This window comes from Spermophilus citellus (assembly GCF_964194105.1).
Source record: "Spermophilus citellus genome assembly, chromosome: 15".
NCBI classification, from domain to species: Eukaryota; Metazoa; Chordata; class Mammalia; order Rodentia; family Sciuridae; genus Spermophilus; species Spermophilus citellus.
Genome location: NC_138195.1, coordinates 90,362,515 through 90,377,398, shown reverse-complemented (window position 1 = coordinate 90,377,398; position 14,884 = coordinate 90,362,515).

Genomic DNA, 14,884 nt, shown 5'->3' with positions numbered 1-14,884 from the left:
TTTGCCAGCACACCATGGTATAGAATGAGACACAGGAGGGTCAGCGGGCCCAAAAGGTGTCCATTTCCCAGGGACAGAGGGTACTTGGAGGGGGGGAGTAACACCTCTTGGGCCCTGGTTCCTGGTTCCTGATCTAGATTGACTTGTGGGTGACTGAGCAAGTGTCCTGTCTGGATACCAGGAGGAACAGGTGATCTCTGGGTCCCCTCTTGGCTCTAGAGTCACTCAAAGGCTATTAATTTTAAGAGAGTTACAGCACCCCTCTAACTCACTCCAGATGTCAATCATCAGAGACTTCCTGATGATTATCAATTATCAATCCTCAGTTATCAATCCTGAGCCCAGGTGGAGCTGAGGCTCCCATGAAACTGATATCCTGGCCGACTCTGGGGGAGTTGAGGGAAGGAAACAAATTGGACCTGGTCAAAAGGCTAAGGAAGTCCTTCCTGAATATCGACACATGTGGTAGAGAAGGGAAATCCCACAAGAATTAATGTCATCCAGTAACAAACTCCAGAATCTTACTATCTTGACCACCTTTTGGCTTTCATTTAACTAGAGGCTCTGGAAGAGACCAGAAAAGGAGGAGTTAATCCGATGCCGCCACAGGAATGATTCTTCATTCTGCCTTGGATGCGGCAGACCATTAAAATGTAATATGACGTGTATCATGGTCCATTTCCTGAATGCGAGTGTGGCAGCGAGGCTGGGACTGCAGCGTTTTGTGAGCTACGCTCCGACTCCCCAGAGCCATAGATCACGCTGGGATGGGGACGGGAGGAGCCTGCGCCCCAGGACCGGCTTGCTGGTGTCGGGAGTCTCACCCTCCCCTTAGAGCTCTGCTTGCCCTTGAAGCAGGGACAGGGATGTGGAGTCCAGGAGCTGCTTTGCTCTCCCTTCAGTGAGAATCCTGGGGTCATTCACACCAGACGGGACCTTGGAGATCCATTTCACAGAGGAGGAAACCAAGAATCAGAGAAGGCCGTGGTTTCCTAGCAGAGCCCTGGGTGGGATCAAGGCTCAGTTCTGGGAACTCCTGGTCCAGCAGGAGAGACTTTGGTCTGCTGTCCTGCAAGCCATGGAGAACACCCGTTCATCACTGGGCCTGTGTCTTCTCACTCCCTTCCCAAAGTGTTCAGAATCCAACACCAACGGCCATCAGAACAGCGGAGCACTGCGAGAGCCACAGGTGCCATCTGTAATGCTTCCATTTGAACTGCCGGCTCCAATCTGGGCTCCCGAGAAGCAGTGCTGGAGTCTGGGGGTGGGAGGGAGTCCCTGTCCCTGTCCCTGTAGGCTGTTCCAGTCCTTTGGCCAGGAGGTGCTGGCAGAGCAACCCCTGGGCAGAGCTGGCAGGAGAGTGGAGGTGGTTCCGTGCCTTGGCCTTGCTCAGGCAGGGCCAGGGAAGGGGCCCACCGCCTCCTCCTCTCCCTGTTCCATGTCACTCTACTCCACACCACTCCCTGCCCCTGGGCCCTCGCCTAGGCTCACACCCATACGGGTTCCTCCTGGACGCTGCAGAGGCCCACTGCCCACCTGCACCAGCTGCCACTGGGGTTCCCCCGGAGCACCTCCACCTGGACTCAGTGTTTTCTCTGAGTACCGTCAGGTCCTGCCCACCACACGCCACGAGTCCCCAGGCTCCTGCTCAGGGTCCCCGGGCAGATGGGACTCGGCCCACCCCTCTCTGCTCAGCTCTCAGCTCTGCTCCTTACCCTCTGTCCACTCAGGTGGAAAGTCTCTCCATTCCTGGGACATTTTTCTCTGCTGTTCTCTTTGCTTAGATGTTCCTTTGCCATTTTTTTTCATTTGATGAATAAATTTCACATCCTCCAAGACAGGTTGCATGTTTCTGTATTCTCGGATCGCCTGCCAGTGTCCCCTGGGACTCTGAGGGTCTGGTTTGCATCAGGCCCCACCCCCCCATCCCTGGCTGGACAGTGAGTACCATGAAGGCAGGGCTGGTCCAGAAAAGGGCTTGGCACCTAGCTGAATTAATGGGTGAAGTTACAGGGGAAAAGAACTTTCTAGAACTTGCCAGAGATGCTCTACGCAGCCCCTGGAAGGCAGTGAGATTTCTGTCACTCTAGGCACACAAATGGCTGTTAGACATTGCCATATGATGGGGCAGGGCTGGATGGCCGCTAAAATGGGAAGATTCTAGAATTTCCCTCCTGTCCCTCCCAGAGGTTGAAGGATGGGGGATACCTGGTGGCACCGGTAGAACTGGGTGGGAGGGAGGAGAGGGAAGCCAGCAGAGGCCATGCAAGGGCAGCCTGGGGTTGCAGGAGGAGATTGCCTTTGAAGAGGAAGGCTCTGGATGGTGGCTTTCCTGCTACATATATGTGCCCGACGGCTCCAAGTGGTCACATGCCGGGTGCTCTGCCAAAGGCTTTCATGTGAGTTCTCCTGAAATTCTGGCCGGAGGTGGCCTGTGAGGCAGGGTCTATCACCATATGCCTTTTACAGAACGAGAACAGAGGTTGGAGCTGGCAGTCCCCTCCTCCAGCCTGTAGGTGGTGAGGATGCCCGTCCTCCTCTGGCACCTGGCTCTACGTCAGATGCTCCGCCACAGGGGCATGCCTGTCTTGCTTTGTGTCTCTCATTCATGGTGTGACTGCTCAGCCTGCACCTCTCTTCCTTCAGGTTCTCACTCTGTCTCTGCTGTTTCATGAAACTTCTTCCTGCCTGTCCCCGTCCTGTCCTGCCTTGGGCCCACATCTTGGGCACAGGAGGATTTTCTTCCATATTACACCTGTTGTAGCTGTATACATGTCACGGGGGTCTCTGCTCAGGCACTCGCCCAGAGGTGGCTGCACTCTGCTGTCCTCCATTGCTCCTGGGACAGATTTGGGGGAGGAGCTGAGCATGGCCGCTCACCCCGCTTTGCCCCAAGAGCAGCTGCCTCACTGAGACTGAGAAGGAAAAGAACGTCCTTGAGCCTTCTCAGCAACCGAAGGACGCTTGCTTGCTCCCTCTCCAAAGGGTTCCAGAACCCCAAACCAGCGGCCGTCAGAACAACGGAGCACTGCAGAAGTTGTAGGAGAAATCTGTAATCCTTTCATTTAAGCTGCCTGGAAGGAGATAAATAATTGCAGTGTGAACAGACCGTCCTGCTCGCTCTGGGCCAGGGTCCCCCTCTGTGACCTAGGAGCCACGTCTACAAGTCAGAGCCAGGACTCAGATCCAGTTCCGTTTGATTCCCAAACCGGTGATCTCCGCTGCCTTGGTCAGCGCCTTCCTGCAGGCTGTTACCGGCAGTGGACCTTGCTGTGAGCTCCTGGGATTGGATGGTCACAACCTTGGGGCTGAACAGGCCCAGGCAGATGTCCTGGGCACCTGATGGCCTTCTCCATAAGGCAACGCTCTGGAGGCAGCCGCTTGGAAAATTGAAAAATGATGAAGGCCTGAGTGAGGTGACCATTCTGATATCAGTCTCCTCCACAACCTCAGGCCACTGGCTGATATCAGAATGGTCACCTCACTCGGGCCTTCATCAGCCTTTGTCCAAGCCGTCTGTGGGGAGATGGGAACCAGCCCTGAGAGCTGGCACCAGAGGGAAAGACTAAGCTCTGCCATGGAACCCGGGTGGGAAGCTGCTTGGTGCCAGGACCCTCCCTGAGGAGCTTTGGCAGGAACTCCGACCCCACCGGGAGCTGCCCACCACACCAGCAGGGGATTTGACCTCTGACCCCAGCTCCCCTTTCTCGGGGGTGGCGCTGCTGGGTTTTATTTTTGGGGAGAGCACAGGATTATTGAGTCTACAGACTGGCCTCAGTTAAAGAGCAGCGCGAGGGGCGGAGGTAGATTTGGGAGACTTCTCAAAGGGCAAGGCTGAGATGGAAAATGGGCTGGCAGCCATCTGCTCAAATTCTTTGGGTCTGGCTACCTCAGAGCCACAGAGTCCAGAAGCACAGAATCCCAGCTGGGTAGACCAGGACACTTGACCTTGACCTGCCCTGTCCACACCCACTTCCACACCACACCGCAACTCCCAACCCGCTTTCAGGACCGGCTGGCAATAGTTCGGCCATCTTGCTCCGAAACAAAAGCCCAAGGAGAGGCAGGTGGGGAGAAGAAGGGAGCTCTGTTCATGGTCTGCAGGAGCCAGGAGCTGGGCTGGGCGCTGGGAACTCCACTTTACCCTCTTTGCATTCCTTGGAGTCACGTGTTCAAGGAAACAAGAATTTGCCACGCTGGGTCCCTGCCCTGGGCCAAAGCTCTGTCACATATGTTATTTCATTTGCTCATCACCACAGCCTCATGTGGTCAGAGAAACAGCCAGCCCAGGAGGCCAGCTCACTGGCCCAAGTTCCCAAAGCTAATACCTCACGGAGCCCTGGTCTGCAGGCCGCTCACTGGAAAGCACTCGAAAGCCTGAGGCTGTGGGGACGATGCCCACAAGGCTAGGTGAGTGAGCACCCAGGCTTGGGGCCCAGGCAAGGAGAAGCAAGTAAAAGTCCTTGCCAGAGGGGAAAAGGGATCAGAGGGGATGGCTAGCTTCTGGCATGGAGGGAGAGGTGCCCAGACTCCAGGGAAAGGAAGGGGGAACAAGTGTCCTGTGTCCCCTCTACTCCCACCCATGGGGCACATGGAACGGAGCTGTCATGGCAGAGTGCCATCAGGATTGATTGCCAGCAGGTTCTGAGCCAGGTTGGAGAGTCTCGGACCGCAGGGACATAAATGTCTCAATGTTGGTGAAGGGCCCACAGGAGGGAGATGGGTTTCTCTTGGCCCAGGAGGGATTTGGGTTTGACACAGGGACAGTATTGTCAGCCTCTACAGATGCAACGAACTTTACCCTAAGACTCATGTGCCGAGTCCACAATCAACGACACCTAAACGCCATGTATCATGTGCTGGAAACACAGTTCAAACCCCACCTGGAATGGTGAGCAGCTGTTTCATCTTGGGCAAGTTGGGTAACCTCTCTGAGCCTCAGTCATTACACTTCAGCTTCCTGAGTGCACCAGAATCAAGCTGCTACACCTTCCTGAGTTCCTTAACACAGTGCCTGGCATGGAGCACATGGAGTCTGGTAGCCATCATCACTAGAGCCAAGGCAGAAGGGAGGACCTAGCAATAAACCAAAGGTGAGGAGAGAGAGCCCTGGAGGGGGCTCAGCCATGCCTCCCTCACCTGGGAATGGGATGGGTGGGAGTATGGATGTTTCATACCCTTCCTGGCTCTTCTAGTCTCAGGTTCTGAGAGGTACTGGATTCAATTCAGTAGCTCATGGATAATTTCTCCCTGTGCTGGGCCCAGGTGGACCAGTTGGCCTCAGGCTCAGCATGACTAAGGGTGGCCATCTTTGGCCGGATGTGCTCCTCTCCTCCACAGCAGCCCTGGTGGCTGCGGTGCTCCTGCTCCAGCCCTGGATGATGAGGGAGCCCTCTGATGGGCAGAGCTGCTCAGAACACTCCCCACCATGCCCTCAGAGAGCTCCCAGACTGTCCGCCTGCACAGGGATGTCACAAGAGGGGAATTGATGGCACGGTTGCCGGCTGCCACCTCCCCTCTGCAGGGCTCCTAATAGCTTTCTGTGGCTCCAGGGTCCTGGGAATTTATAGCTTTGGCACCAGTCCCTGCTTCAACACAGTCAGAATCTGCTATCTTGGTGGGGAGGGGACAGCTGGGAGGAAGGGATCAGCTAATACAGGCCACAGAGGTCAGCCTCCTGGGGCATGGAGTGGGGTGCAGAATGGGAGGGAACCCAGGAAACAGACACCCATGTGGTAGCCCGCGGTCCTTGAGCTGTCCCTGTCCCTGTACGAGTCTGACTGGTTTACCCAACTCACGCTTCCTGGGACTCCATCATCAGGACCACAAGCAGGGCCCCTGCCCAGGTCCAGCTTTGGAAAAGCTTCTTGATGTTTTCTAAATTCTCTTGCGTGGCCGGAGATCATCCAGGGCTGACTGTGCTGTCTGGTCAGGGAGCCCAAAGCCTAGGGGGACCCAGGGGACTCTGAACCTCGTCTTTTCCCTTTGGGGATTTCTTTGCTCCTCTACCTTGGCTCTGCCCACCATGTGTTGGGTGGACCAGATGCCCCAAGGAACTCTGGGATTCACAGTTACAGGGCCATCCAGAGGCCTGGTGTGGGAACTCTTCCTGTAGGATGGTCTGGTATTTCTTCTTTCTCTCTTTTTTCAGAACTCTCTATGAGAGTGAGCCACTAATTTGGGGAGACTCAAATTGTTATTTAGACAAAAGCCCCAAACACATTCGCCCAGGACCCTATGCACTAAGGGAAGCTGGTGTGTCATCTCCAAGTGCCCTTGTTCTGGGGTTCTGTAGTTGGACACCCATGCCCCTTGGTAGGCCTGTCCAATCAGTCATACTCTTGGTGTATCTGCAGGCCCAGAGCAAAACTCTGCTAGTTGGGTCCAAAATGTGACCAACATTGTTAAAACCTGAGAGGTCCCCTGTGGGACCTCCAAGGCAGAATAGTCCCCTCATCCAAACTGCAGTCCCCTCCCCACTGCAGCTGGGCTGCCGGAGCCTGTGCTCTCAGGCCTTCTGTGGCCTGCCTCCTGTTTCCTGGGCCCCATCACTATTCTGATCATGTTGCAATATTACAAGTCATGCTTTTATTTCATAAATGATTTATACAAGAAATTAATACATTCATTATCCTCCCAGGATTCCTTGAGGGATTTTCTTTTTTCTTTTCAGTAGGAAAGATTCAAGAACACACTAATGTTTCAGGAGACATTTCCCACTCTCAGCTATTGCCGGTAGGAAGGCAAGCTGTTCTAAATCTTTCTGGAGGGCAATTTGGCCACATTTAGCAATGCCTTTAAAATGCACTTACCCTATGGCCCAGCAAATTCTACTTCTAGAAATTTACCCTAAAGAAAGTATTCAAGACATGTTCAGAGACGTACCTCCAAGTCCACTTGTTCAAGTAGAGTTGATATTAATGAGACATTTAAAGGAACATCTTGGAAACCGGCCCCCGGGCATGGGTTATGTAAGGTATCGACAGGGGCCGCAGAGTCCCATCCAGGCCCTGGAAACATGGTCATGGAGAACAATTAGGACAGAGAAAGGATTTGCCAGAGCATTTCACATTCTTATAAAGCACAGAACAGGCAGTCTGATCTCAGTTTTATTCTTAAAAAAAAAAAAATCTATGTCTGTGTGAAAAAAATAAGACTGGACAGTTATGTATCTAAATATAAACAGGAATTTTGTTTCTTTACCCTTATTTTAATATTTCAACAATTACTACATACTGCCCCTGATGACCTTGGGTGGCTGCTGCCCCACACTGTGTAGGACCTCATCAGCACTGCCCTCTGCTGAGGGAGGGGACTTTCCTTACTGAGCCCTTGGGGGCTGCAGCGGGTGGTGGAGGGGACTCCATGCTTGCCTTCTGAGCACGGACTCTAGAAGTGAGGAGGACCCTCCCAAGGAACCCTATGCACACAGGGCGTGTTGGTTTGTTGTGGAGTTGGGCTGTGGGGGGAAGGGAGCTTGTGGCAGAACTAAGCACATCGGGGTAACTGTAGGTCAAGTGGCTTTGACAAATTGTCAGGGCTCAGGAAGAGCTGGGGGGAGTGTCTCCCGAGGAGGTCGTAGGTGAAATCCCCTCTGCTCCTGTTGGTTGTCCCTTCTGGGTGCTCTCTACACCATTAACCTGATTCCTGAGGAGCCCCGCCTGGGGCATCAAAACCTTCAAAACTGCTCAGCTTTATTTAGGTCTTGGCAGAGACCCCTTCTTCCCAGGAAAACCGGTCCAATCCTAGCCTGGAATGGCAGAAGCTCCCTCCCGCCTCCCTGGGCTCTGCCTGGAGTCGCTGGCTGCCGTGGGACTCACTTGCCTGTTCCTCTAAACCACTGTTGGTTGGAATTTTCTCTGCCCTGCAGCTGAACGCACTCCTACCCAGGGTGACACGTAGTGGCTGAACTTCAGTGACCTCTCCATTCTTCACTTCAGCTTTCTTCTCTGCAAAAGGGAAATGAGCTCCCAGGTTATCACAAGGACTAAATCAAGGGACACACCAAGCGCTGAGCTCAGAGCAGGTGTCCTGTGAGTCTGCAAGTGTTCTCCATTGCCTGGGCAGCACCATGGAGGTGCTGGGTGGAGCGGGTGGATGACGTGGTCTCAGGTGATGGATCTCCCAAGCAGGTGGGACCTCCCTCTGGGTCTGTCTGCCCTGCTGCCCACCACGTGTCTGAATGCCACCCTCAGCCTTAGCACCCGGCTTCCTCGCCACCGACTACTTTCTGCCGCCAAGCCGCCCTGCACAGAGGGCATGATTTCTTGGTTTTGCCAGTCTCCCTGGCCTCTCACCAGGGCAGATTTGGAATGGCAGACAAATGGGCTCACCTGCAGTGCACCCCCAATGGGGATCATAGTTCATGGACAGAAATAGGAATGCAGTGTCTGAGATTTACACTTCCTGAACCTAAAACAGCATCCTAACCACAAGTTATCTGAAAGGACACGCTCTCAGGAGAACACGTCTCTTTTGTTTCCTGTCTGCCTCGGAGACTAAGCGATTGGCTGGAAGCTCCGTGCCCTGATCTCCTGCTTGGGACCTGCAGTGCCGGGCTCTGACCACACAGCTGGGGCAGAGGAGGGATTGCTCTGCTTCTCTGGGGCTATAGTTTGGGAGCCGTGGGAGAGACGGAGCAAGGAAGGAGGCTCGGGGAGACAGGCCTGCTCCACTCCCTGTAATGGGCAGGGCAGCTGACGTTCGGCTTTCCCCTCTGCTGGGGAGTGGGCAAACTGGCCAGCCTGCCCCGAGTTGAGCTGCAGCCTGCACTGCAGAGGCCTCAGGCATAAGCAAAACTCCTGGTGCCACCCCAGGAGCCGTCCTCCAGGGGACTTGCACACACTCCCTCCTTGTGGACTCTCCGGAAGGCAACGAAGGGAAGCCAGACGGTTTGCAGTTTGCATCCCAAACCTCACTTCATAGCTGCTGGATTTGCAAGTGGATTCACTTTTCTGGGTCTCAGTTTCCTCATCTGAGGAATGGAAATAACAAACACATCCACTTCTGAAGTCTGTTGAGAGGGTTAGAAATGATGTGTGTGAGCTGAATCATGGGCTGGTAATTAGCTGGGGACAACAGGGCCACTGGGCTGAATGCACAGGATGTGAGTGCTGGAGATGGGTCACAGTTGCCCCTGAGGACAGGGCATTAGGGGAACTGTGTGATAGGAGGAGCCAGGGGATGGAGAAGCTGGGCAGCCCCTTGGCTGGCACAGTAGAGGTGGGTAGCCAGCTTGGGCAGGCTGCCCCCTGGGGGAGGGGCAGTTGTAGGAGGGTGTTATGTGTCACAAAAGGCTTCAGCCTGAAGCTGAAGGCACATGGGGAAGTGAAACAACACCTCCCTGGGTCACCATGGAGGGTGCACTTGACAGTGTCCCCCAGTCCTGAGACCCTTCCCATGGCAATGAGTCCCTGCCCCACAGGTGGGCTCTGGAACTCTTTGATCCATTCTGGCAAGAAAAGACCAGAGCCGTGGAGTCCCCTGGGCAGGGCAGGGAGAGCAGAGCAAGGGCAGCCCCGTGAGAAGTTGAGACCTGGATGTGGCTGGCCTGGGGAGGGCTCCCTGTAGGGGCCCTGGCTGCAGTTGGGGAGCAGTGGAGACATCCCCAGTGTCAGCCAGGGGGCGGGGAAGGACAGGGGCCTCCCTGCTTCTGGGAGTGCAGGGGCTTTCAGAGGGGAGGGAGCCCAATCGAAAGGAGAAGGAGATCTGAAGTGCTGGCCTGAGAGTAGCCACCCCTCCAGCACCTCCCCGTAGCATGGCTCCTTGCACCCGCCCCACTGGGTGGCTCGAGAGGCTCACACACAAGCCCTGGCACCCATGGCTCTCTAGGACAGGGTCACAGCCCTGCTCTGCAGGGCACTAGGCCTGGAGCCTGGGCCCCATTTCCCCTTGAACCCTGAGGAGCCTTGGGCATCTATTCTTAGCAACAGTAATGAGGGCTTTTCAGGAAACGAGGGCAGGGTGGAATATATGGCTGCTGCCACATGTTTGTGGTCGGTTTATTTTATTTTTAAAATAATTATGCTGTTGAATTCAATACTTTGTAACTCTGAAAGTGACTAGGCTCTAATGGGACTTGAGTTTGTGGTCTGAGAACAGGAGGGGGAGTTTAAAGTGAGGTTGGGGGAGTGGGAGGTGGGGTCCAGAATAAAGGGAGGGAGCAAGGAAGAGGGTCGGGGCTGGCCAGACTGTGGGGCCGTGGACGCGTCAGATTTCCTGAGCTGAGGCCTCTGGATATCCCTGGACCCCAGGCAGGTGGCTGGGCATTCCTGGCTGTGGAGTCTGCATGGAAGAACACTGGTCCCCAGGGTCCTCACAACAGTGGGTAGAGAGGGGGCGAGGTCTGCACATGTTGGGGACTCCTCTTGCCTGCTGGCTCCAGACCCAACAGGCCCATTCTTATCCATGTGTCAGGGTCCCTGAGTGGCACTTTCTTCCTATGTCTTCCTAAGCCTGGAGAAGCTTGGGTGACCATCCTTCTCTTGGGTCATTGTCTTTCCCTGGCCCTGGGGACTGGCACCACCAGTGTCCTAGCTGGTGGGATGCATGTTCTGCTGCCTGCAGCTGCCTGTCCTGCCTGAGCACACCCTCCACACCAGCACCTGTCCTACCAGGCTTGGCCGATCATAGTGTCCCCAGCTCTCAGTGTCCCAGCCCTCTGTCACCAGCTCAGCCTTGGGTTCTTTTGCTCAATTCAAGATAGAAATCACAAAGAGGCAAGTGATTCAGTTGGAAGCAGGCTATATTGGGGCTTACACTGGAACACAAGGGGGACTGCTCCAGGGTCAGGTCCCTGGACAGGCTCCTGGAGGAAGCGAGGAGGCTCACCCGGGTGCTGGTGGCCACGGTGCGCAGTTCAGAACCTCTGCACACACACACACACACACACACACACACACACACACACACACACCCCTTGCTCCGAGTGCAGGGGTGGTGCGGGGCGAGAGCTCTGCTCCTGTGTGCTGGGTCTGTTTGTGCTGGGCTTGTGGAGTGCTCACTGTCACCTCTCTCAGTGGCCATGTGGCAGCCAAAGCAGGAGTTCTGCAAGGGTAGAGGCTTCAGAAAAGTCCCCTGAAGGAAGCAGGTGACAAAATAGGACTGGAGCAGCTCTTGCTAAGGGCGGAAAACATGGTGGAAGTCAGGCCTTTCTTCCTGTCTCCCTGTGCAGGGCGCTGGCTCTTCCTCAAGTCACTGTGTCCTGCTCCAGGTCTTCTAGCCTATTGTGGCCTGTTTCCTTCTGTGAATTCCTTCTTTCCAGAAAGAGCCAGGACTTGTCCACTGTGCAAACAGCAGCAAATCCTCCTTCATACCAGGAGCCCAAGCAGGGGCCTGGGACTCCTGCTTCAGGACACCTGGCCGTGGCCTTGGCAAGCAGGGGAGCCTGCTCACCCCAAGTGCCTGCAGAGGCCCGGGCTCTGGAATGGGGGAGGGGCTGGGTGTTTTCCAGCCCCAGTTTTTTTCCCTCACTGGCTGCACCTGAGAGGAGGGCACCTGTTCCCCTCAGATAAGAGGACAGATCAGTTCCTAGCTCATTGCTGGAGCAGCTGTGCTGACAGGCGGAGAAGAAGGGCCATCAGAGGGGCCGCCAGCAACAAGGACACGAGAGATGCGTGTTCCGTGCATTCGTTTGCATACATCCCGGCTATAATTTTCCCCTCAGGAGAATGGGATGTCACAAGTTTGACAGGCATTCAACAACTGGGTAGAAAGGGAAAAAAATAGCAAGATGCCAGGGCTTCAAAGCAACACTTTCTTGGCAAAAAGGATGTGATAACAACTTGACAGGATGAAAGGTGCAGAACTTGGAGCTGCGCAGGCGTCGGGGCTGAAGACGCAACTGGGCCCTGAGGAGCAGGGGTGCTGGGACGGTCCTGGGCGAGCATGGGGGAGAGGAGCACTGGGGGACGGACTGAGCTCCCAGGGCAATGACCACTTATGCTCAGTGTATGTGTGTGTGTGTGTGTGTGTGTGTGTGTGTATGTGTGTGTGTGTTTGTGTGTGTGTGTATGTGTGTGTGTGTATGTGTGTGTGTGTTTGTGTGTGTGTTTGTGTGTGTGTATGTGTGTGTGTGTATGTGTGTGTGTGTTTGTGTGTGTGTGTTTGTGTGTGTGTATGTGTGTTTGTGTGTGTGTGTGTATGTGTGTGTGTGTTTGTGTGTGTGTGTTTGTGTGTGTGTATGTGTGTGTGTGTTTGTGTGTATGTGTGTGTATGTGTGTGTATGTGTGTTTGTGTGTATGTGTTTGTGTGTGTGTGTATGTGTGTGTGTATGTGTGTATGTGTGTGTATGTGTGTGTGTGTTTGTGTGTGTGTATGTGTGTGTGTGTTTGTGTGTGTGTTTGTGTGTGTGTGTTTGTGTGTGTGTTTGTGTGTATGTGTGTGTGTTTGTGTGTATGTGTGTGTGTGTTTGTGTGTGTGTGTGTTTGTGTGTGTGTGTGTGTGTGTGTTTGTGTGTGTGTGTGTTTGTGTGTATGTGTGTGTGTGTTTGTGTGTGTGTGTTTGTGTGTGTGTGTGTTTGTGTGTATGTGTGTGTGTGTTTGTGTGTGTGTGTTTGTGTGTGTGTTTGTGTGTGTGTGTTTGTGTGTGTGTGTGTGTGCATGTGTGTGTGGGGGGGACAGGGAGAAAGCGGTTAGTGGTCCATGGTTGGAGTTGACATGACGGAGTGTGTGTGCGTGAGTTCTCCGTGAGCACCACGCGTGATCTGAGGGTTCTGTGCAGACTTCGTCTGATCTTACACGTCCTATCAGTCAGCGGTTGCCTCGATAATGCTGCATAGCCAACCACCCAGCCTCCATCGCTTAAACCAACTCCTGCCTCCAGGTCTTCGGGAGCTGCCCTCAGCAGGGCTGGTTTGACCCTGTGGCTCCTGGCTCTGGGCTGCAGGCTCCAGGCTGCAGGTTGGGGTCAGGTGACTCTGCAGGTCGAGGGCAGGCCTGCCCACCTGGCATGCTCATTGACTGATGCCAACAAGGCATGTCTGCTCCAGGTGTCTCATCTTGTTGCTCTGCTTGGCATGAGGCCGTGACACTGCAAGCAGTCAATCCATGTGAGACTTCAAGTGACAACATTCCCAGTGTTTGAAGTGTGTTGTGGCATGTGGGGAAAGGCCATGTGGGCGTTTATGCATTCTGTTCAACTGTCAGTACTCCCCTACGGAGCGTCATAAAATTGTTTTAGTGAGATGATGGATTAGGGTCAAAGGAGAGAAATGCTGGGGTGCAGGACTGTTCGTACCATTGGAATTTAGTGCAAAGTCATAAGGCTCCCCTCGGATGTAGGAGTCATCTGTACCTTTAAGGTCTGTGACATTTTGGTCTTTCCACCAGCCAGAGGAGGCCCAGGTTCTAATTCTTTAGGGTGAGCCCAGCCACAGGGGAGGAGGGGGAAGGGAAATTAGGGTGGAGGGATGGCTTCTATGCAAACTGAGGTGACAGCATCCCCACAGGTAAGGGGTAAAGCCAGCTCTCCGCTGGGGCCAGTTCCCAGGGGAAGGACAGGAATAAGTACATTGATCCAGGAGTTCCGGGTAAGAGGCTCTGGAGGTATGTGCCCGCCCTGAGGAGCCGGGAGGGGTGCTCTCTGTGGCAGCTTGTCAGGCTGCTCTCATGGGCTTGCAGGTGACGGAGCCAAACTTCCCCTGTTAGTTACACTTGCCTTTTATGTTTCATAAGATGAATTTTTAATTTTTATGACAGTATTGGGAAAATTTCAAAGTATCTCCAAAGGCAGACTCTAAATGTGCTGTGTATTTGGTCAAAGAATCAGGGCTTTCAGATGGGTTGACACAGTCAAAAGAGGAAACAGGAGCCGGGTTCCCCTGGCCTTCAGAAGGGCTTGCACCAGGAGCCCCTAGCTGCAGACTTCTTTGGGCAGGAACTGTCTGTGGTCCACACGTTTCCTGGGCACAGACTTGGTGCAGGCACTGTGCTAGGCTCTGGACTCTGGGGCAAAACGAGGTGGAGTCTTAGTCATGCAGCTGACTGAATAAGGTGCCATGTGCCAGGTGGCTTATAAACAACAGATTCATTTCTCAGTTCCAGAGGCTAGGAAGCCAAGATCACAGCGCTACAGTGGTCAGGCTGCGGTGAAAGGTCCCTTCTAAGTTGCAGACAGCTGACTGCCCCCTGAATCCTCCCAGGGAAGGAAGAGGGTGAGGGAGCTGTCTGAGGTCCCTGTTTCAGGATGGCTCCACCTTGTGATCTAGTCACTGCCCAAAGGCTCCAGCTCCTAATGTCACCACCAACAGGACAAGAATCTCAGTATGACATTTGGGGGAAGCACAGACATTCAGGTCTTTGTCCTTGTGGAGCTTACCTTCTAGAGGGGACCAGACCTAGAGGAAGACCCTGAAGAGCCCAGGGATGAGCCCACAGAAGCTGAGTCAGCAGCTGAGCGAGGGGGAGGGGAGGAGCTGGTGACCACTGCAGGTGCCCTTCAAGCTGTGCTGTAAGGAAGGGCGCATCCCAGCTCTGGTTGCCAGGAGGGGCCTGGCCTGGCCGGGCCTGGCCCAGGGGGAATGTGCACCCCAGCTTAATCCCTTGCCCATCTCTGAAGCTGGGGCCTGTCCCTGATTGTGAGATTCTCCTTCTGTGTCCTGCCTCCAGAATCAGAAGGCACCCTGGCCCAGGTGGGGTCAGATGACCTGCAGGCCTGTTTTGGCCCCTCCAGAGCAGGGGCGGGGCAGTGGGTGCCACGCTTAGAGGGGAGTCAAAGGAGCTAGGTGGGGAGGAATGCCATCTGCAGTTCTCAGGGACTGAATATTTGTGTCCCCTCTATGTCCATATGTTAAAATTGAGTCTCAATGTGACAGTGTTTGGAGATGGGGTTGAGGGATGTGATGAGGTAGTGGGATTAGTGTCCTTATAAAAAGGGACACCAGAGA